This window comes from Echinops telfairi, unplaced genomic scaffold (genome assembly GCF_000313985.2).
Source record: "Echinops telfairi isolate 266 unplaced genomic scaffold, ASM31398v2 ScPeMD7_7427;HRSCAF=8465, whole genome shotgun sequence".
Taxonomy (NCBI): domain Eukaryota; kingdom Metazoa; phylum Chordata; class Mammalia; order Afrosoricida; family Tenrecidae; genus Echinops; species Echinops telfairi.
In genome coordinates this window covers 13,139,413-13,146,076 of record NW_022111327.1, presented here as the reverse complement: position 1 = coordinate 13,146,076, position 6,664 = coordinate 13,139,413, and the positions used below count along the sequence as shown (strand labels likewise).

The 6,664-nt window shown below is 43.5% G+C and overlaps 1 non-coding gene across 1 annotated transcript; it reads right to left on the bottom strand.

Moving 5' to 3' along the window:
- On the bottom strand, positions 1-112 carry LOC115872617. The gene has a single exon (XR_004047955.1). It is a non-coding gene; the product is annotated as a U5 spliceosomal RNA (small nuclear RNA).
- Positions 113-6,664: the final 6,552 nt, after the last annotated feature.

Below are 6,664 nucleotides of genomic sequence, written 5' to 3'. Positions count from 1 at the left end.
AAAATTGTTTTGTCTTTTTTTTAAAAGAGTGGTCATTATTTTTTTTGCCTCTCCATGGGAATCTTTAGTAAAAGGCAAAAGATTTACACAATCTGAAGAGAAACCAGAGTGATCATTATTTTTCATTGATGCATTATATTCTATTATATATATTTACTAGAAGTCTAGTTGATTTCTTATCCATCACGCAGGAACATAAGATGGGGGACTTATCCATCAGTCATAATAAGTAATGTGCCTCGACTTACTATGATTCTACACTAATCATTTGTCAGGGAGTTAATTCTGACCCATGCTGATCTTATATGTGTCAGAGTATAATTATGATCCACAACTCAAGCACAAAACGTACTGCCATTGAATCAATTCTGACTCAGAGCCCTCTCATAGGGCAGTAGAAGTGCCCTTGTGGGTTTCTGAGACTGTCAATCTTTATGGGAGGAGAAAGCCTCCTTTTCTTCAGTCATTGCTGTTTTTGTTTGTTTGTTACCTGTTTGTGTTTTGTATGATTTTCTGTATAGGAAATCCAGGACAGGTCTATATATAGAGACAGTAACTGGATTGATAATTGCTTAGGAGCATTGTAGGAGAGAATAGGGGCAACGGTGAACTAACATCAGTGAGTACAAGAGAAAATTTCTGAAATTGATTGTGGTGATGATTGCACAAATCCTCTTAATATATTGAACCATTAAATTATGAGGTATGTGACTTACATGCCAATAAAACTACTTAAAATATTTGATTTTATTTTGTTATTGTTGAGACTGTGCATAGCAAAAAATACACCAATTCACTTTTCCACATGGACCATGCAGTGACGATTGCCTTCTTGGAGTTGGGCAACTATTTTTACCCACCTTTTCTTAGTTCAGAGTTTTCAGTGGCTGATTTTTCCGAAGTTGATCGCCAGGCCTTTCTGCGAAGGCATCTCTGGATGGACTCGAACCTCCAGCTTTTGGGGTAACAGCCAAGTGTGTTCACAGTTTCCATTATTTGATTGATTATTTGCCCCATGATTATTTGAGGGCCAAGAATACTTTAAACATGAAAACGAAAAGCTTGTATGGTAAATTACATGAATTTTTACCAAAAGAAGTTTGCGGGTCTGTTTGTTTCACAAACAGATCATCCATTTTGCATGTGATAGTCCATACACATTTTATTTCAATTCTTTGGACCAACAGTACTTTCCACACCTCTTTATAAAATGAGGCTGATGAGGATGGTACTTATGAAAGAAAGACACAGGATAAACCACATCCTTTTGTCAAGCACACGCAAACCCACTGGCATCGACGTGAGTATGACCTTTTAGATCAGAGTAGAACTGTTGCTGTGAGTTTCGGAGGTTCAACATCTGTTCAGGAATAGGAAGCCTCATCTTTCTCCCAAGGAGCAGCTGGTGGGCTCGAGCTGACTTGTGGCGAGCATCCTACTAGACTTCCTGGGCTCCTTGTTATTGGCTCAACATAAAGCTTCTACTTTGCTTCTATTCCTGCTCTCGCGAAAGTTTCAGCAGTGCTTTTGCTTCTTCATGTGGCCAAATGCTTCCCCCACAGCACCACCAAGGTTCCTTTTGTCGGGCATGAGTCCCGTTATTAGCAGTTAATTTTCAGTACTCCAGCTACTAACACACCCCAGAGGAGCATCGTGTCTTGGAGGATGAACTGCAACAATCTTCAGTCAGGTCTCAAACCAAACTCACTGCCATCGACTCATCGCGCTGCTGTAGGGAGAGGGGAGAACTGCCCCTGTGAGTTTCCAGGACTGTGACACATACACACATGCTCTCTCTCTTTGGGCTGGGTACAGTATACTTTATTGTTGGTACGTGACAAGGTCGGGCTCCCTGAGGGGGTCTGGATGGATGAGGTTGGGCTCTCTGCAGGGGGTCTGGATGGAAATTCAAGATGATGGGATATTCTCAGTGTGTTTGGGGATCGAGTTGGGGCAAAGACTCCCCAGCAGCTGAGGGCTTCTCTCTTCCTCTAGCGCTGTTGCTGGGGTTAGTGGCCCAGGGGGGTTGTTATTCCTGGGAGGCCATGTGAACCAAAAGTTCTACCACTCTGTTGCTGTAGCCAAATTCATTGTCATGCCAGGAGATGAACTTGACAAAGTGGTCATTGAGAGCAACGTCAGCCCCAGCATCAAAGGTGGAAGAGTAGGTGTCACTGTTGAAGGTATCGGGACAACTGGGTCCTCAGTGTGCCCCAGGATGCCCTTGAGGGGACCCTCAGATGCCTGATTCACCATCTTCTGGATGTCATCGTACTTGGCAGCTTTCTTCAGATGGCAGGTGAGATTCATGACCAACACATTGTGGGTGGGAACATGGAAGGCCATGCCAGTGGGTTTCCCATTCAAATCCCGGATAACCTTGCCCACAGGTTTGACAGTGCCAGTAGATGTGGGGATGAGGTTCTGGGCAACCCTACAGCCATTGAGCCAGAGTTTCTCAGAGGGGCTGTCCTTGGTCTTCTGGGCAGTGATGGCTTGGACTGTGGTAATGAGTCCTTCCATGATGCCAAAATTGTCATGGATGACCTTGGTCAGGCAGGGCAAGCAGTTGGTGGTGAGGGAGACAATGCTGACAAATCTTGATGGAGTTGTCAGACTTCTAGTGGTTCACGCCCGTCACAAACATGGGGGCATCGGCGGAAGGGGCAGAGATGAGTACCTTTTTGGCACCACCCTTCAAGTGCGCCCCAGCCTTCTTTAAGGTTATAAAGACACTATTGGACTCTACGACATACTTGGCACAAGCTTCACCCCACTTGATGTTGGCAGGATCTCACTCCTGGAAGACAGAGATAGACTTCCCACTGATGATAAGCTTCCAGTTTTGGGCCTTAATAGTGCCATTGAACTTGCTGTGGGTGGAAGCATACTGGAACACGTAGAGTTAGACCATGTAATTCATGTCTATGAAGGTATCAATGTCCACTTTAATGGTACTAATGTCCACTTTGCCAGAGGTGAAAGCAGCCCTTGTGCCCAGGTGGCACAATGCACCCAAATCCGTTTACTCCAACCTTCACCATTGTGTCTGTGGGAGGCGGCTGGGATTGCAAGGGGAACAGGAAGAGGCGGCTGCCTGCTGCACAAGGAGGAGCAGAGAGCCAGGACTGTAACTCTTCACCGGAGTAGAAAGCCCAGTCTTTCTCCTGTGGAGTGAGTGGCTAGTGGTTTGAACTGCTGGCCTTGAGTGAGCAGCCCGACACCTAACCACTATGCCACCAGGGCTCCTCGGTCAGGTCTGGCACTCTTTTATTGGAGTATAAATGAAACAGATTTATTCCCAAGTAAGAGTTCAGCAAGCTATTTCTAGATAAAAGGAGAGGTAGCAGAGGGAGTAGGCCAGGACAAGAAAAGGGGGCAGGACATGGAACTTTCCCAGGTCCTCGGGGCCAAGCAGGGGGCCACATGAGCTTGTGTAGAGGCTTGGTGGTAAAGCAAAGACATTTGAAAGACAGCACTCCATGTGTGCTTCATGGATACACACGATGCTAGGTTATTGCACACAATGGGATATCTGCATGGTGCAAAAGAGAGGGGTTGAGTCTGGCCACTGATACCTGTGGACCTGGTTCACAGGGACTAGAGAAGATGAGAGTGAGTTGGCTGGTCTGAAGTTCATGACCTCGCCCAAGGTGGCTGGGGTTTCTGAGAATTTATGATGCTGCCTATGGTCTAAATGTGAGGCGACCAATGGTGAGGCTAAGTGAGATGGCCCACAGTGAGTTGACCAGAACCCGAAGAGATGAAGAAAAGATTTTTGAGCCTGTGAACTGGTGTCTATTGCTGCCTGTCCTGATTTGACTTTGCTTATGGATGCAGCATCACAAAGTTCCAACTGGAATGAAGATTCTTCACATCAAAGAACATGCTTGTCTCTTCAGAGCACTGGGTTCATAAAAGTGGCCAGCGTAGAAATTGGATACCCAAAATGGGGAGGGTAAAGGCATGAAGTGGCTGGCTTACACACTTTCATAGGTGGGGGAATAAGCTCATAGGATTATAGGATTGGGGTGTAGGTGTTCCCTTAACTGCAATTGTTTGGCATAGAAGAGTTGTTTTGTTCACTTATAGAATATTACTTTTAAATGAGGCTGGCACATCTTGAATCATATAGATTTTAGTTTTATCCTGTTAGGTACAGATACGGTTTTATTACTGTACTGTTTAAAAATTATGTATGGCTAAAGAGTTGTGTACAAGTGTCAAGTTGACAAGGGGTGGTCTGTGGCAGTTACATAATTTCCTGTCAACTTGAGTGAAGGGGTGAAGTCTAGCCTGTCAATCAGGTCATAGCCAATGATGCCTCTGTGTGGGCGTGGCCTTCTCATGAGGATTCGGTGAACTCCTGTCTTTCTCCCTGAGGCAGGACACACACTCTCTCTGGTTCACATTCTGTTGATAAACCACATGAGGCCATGCTGATGGCAGCCAGAGCCCTGGAGCTGGAGGAGCCACATGGAGAGCCATGTTAGTGCTGAGATGCTTCCACAAGACTTTCACCCACTGGCCTGTGATCTTCCTGCTTTCGGCCTCATTGCATGTGTTGCGTGAGTTTATAGAAGAAGTGATGGACTAGTATCAGACATTTGGGCTAATATCAGACTTATGGGATAATCTCAAACTTGTGGACTTGTTCTCGACTTGGCTGGGATGTTTTCTTAGTATAAAATTACTCTTGGAAATAAAACTCTGTCTTACACACATGTGAGTGTCGCTGGATTTGTTTCTCTAGTCAATCCAGACTAACACAATACATATGGCATATCATTCCATAGTTCAAACATGTCAAGCAGAATTGTACAATTGCTTCCACAATGTAATGAACACTAATGATAGAAGACCTGATGTGCTGTGGAAAGACTTCCAGAATGCCATTCATGAAAAAAAGCAGAAAGTCATTAACAAGACAGGAAAGAAAGAAAAGATCAAAGTGGATGTCAGCAGAGACTCTGGAGCTTGCTCTAAATCTTACAGTAGCTAAAGCAAATGGAACAAAGGATGAAGTCAAAGAGCTGAATAGAAGATTTCAAAGGGAAGCCTGAGAAGCCAAAGCCAAAGATTATAATCAAATGTGCAAAGGCCTAGAAGTAGAAAACCAAAAGGGAGGCTCATGATTAGCAGATCTTAATCTGAAATAACTCAAGAAAAAAAATCCAAGCCTCAAGTTACAATATTGAAAGATTCTTTGGGCAAAATATGGAATGATGGAAGAAGCATCAAATGCATCAAAAGGAGATGGAAAGAATATAGAGTCACTGTACCAAAAAGACCATTTCAAGAGGTAGCATATGAGCAAGAACCATTGGTGCTGAAGAAAGAAGTTCAAGCTGCACTGAAAGCATTAGCCACAATCCAAGTTCCAGAAACTGATAGAATACTACTTGAAATGTTTCAACACGCTGATGAATTACCGAAGTACTCACTCACCTATGCCAGGAAACTTGGAAGATAGCTACTTGGCCAACTGACTGGAAGAGATCCATATTTGTACCTATTCTGAAGAAAGGTTATGCAACAGCATGCTCAAACTGGAGAACAATATCGTTGATATCACATGCAAGTACAATTTTGCTGAAGATCATCCAACAAGGGTTGCAGCACTACACTGTCAGTGTGCTGCCAGGGGTTCAGGCTGGATTCAGCAAGGGGATTTGGAATGAGGGATATCATTGCTGATGTCAAATGGATCCTGACCGAAAACAGAGAATACCAGAAAGATGTTGACTTGTGTTTCATTGATTATGCCAAAGCATTTGACTGTGTGGATCATAACAAACTATGGATAACCTTGAGAAGAATGGGAATTTCAGAACATTTGCTTATGTTCATGAGGAACTTGTGCATGGACCACGAGGCAGTTGTGCGAACAGAACAAGGGAATGTGGCATGCATCAAAATTGTATCCTCTCCCCATATTTATTCAATCTGTATGCTGAGAAAATCATCAGAGAAGCTAGTTGATCTGAAGAAGAATGTGACATCAGGATTGGAGCAAGTCTTTATTAACAACCTTTGATATACAGATGACACAACCTTGATTGCTTAAAGTGAGGAGGACTTGAAGCACTTGGTGATGAAAATAAAAAAATTGTAGCCTTTGGTATGCATTACTAATTAATGTAAAGAAGACTAAAATCCGCACAACTAGACCATCATGACAAATGGAGAAAAGGTTGACGTTTTTAAGGATTTTTGTCTTGCTTGGATCTACAATCAATGCTAAGCAAAGCAGCAGTCAAAAGATCAAAAGATGAGTTGCGTGAGGTAAATCTGGTTCACAAGACATCTTTAGAGTAAAGAAAAGCAAGGATGTTATTTTGAGGACTAAGGTGCACCTGACCAAGCCATAGTATTTTCCATCGCCTCATATGCATGTGAAAGTTGGACACTGAATAAAGAATCCTGGAGAAGAATTGATGCATTTGAATTGTTATGCTGAAGAAGAATGTTGAAAGTACCATGCTGAGGAGGGTGTAGGAGGCCTGGTAATGTGTGATTAAGGGTAATGTAACCGAGAGGAATTACTGAACTCCAAATGAAGGCTGAGCATGATAGTGGGACAAGAGGAAAGTCAAAGGAAATAGAGGAAAGAGCTAGGAGGCAAAGGGCATCTATAGAGGTCTAAATAGAGGTATGTAATATG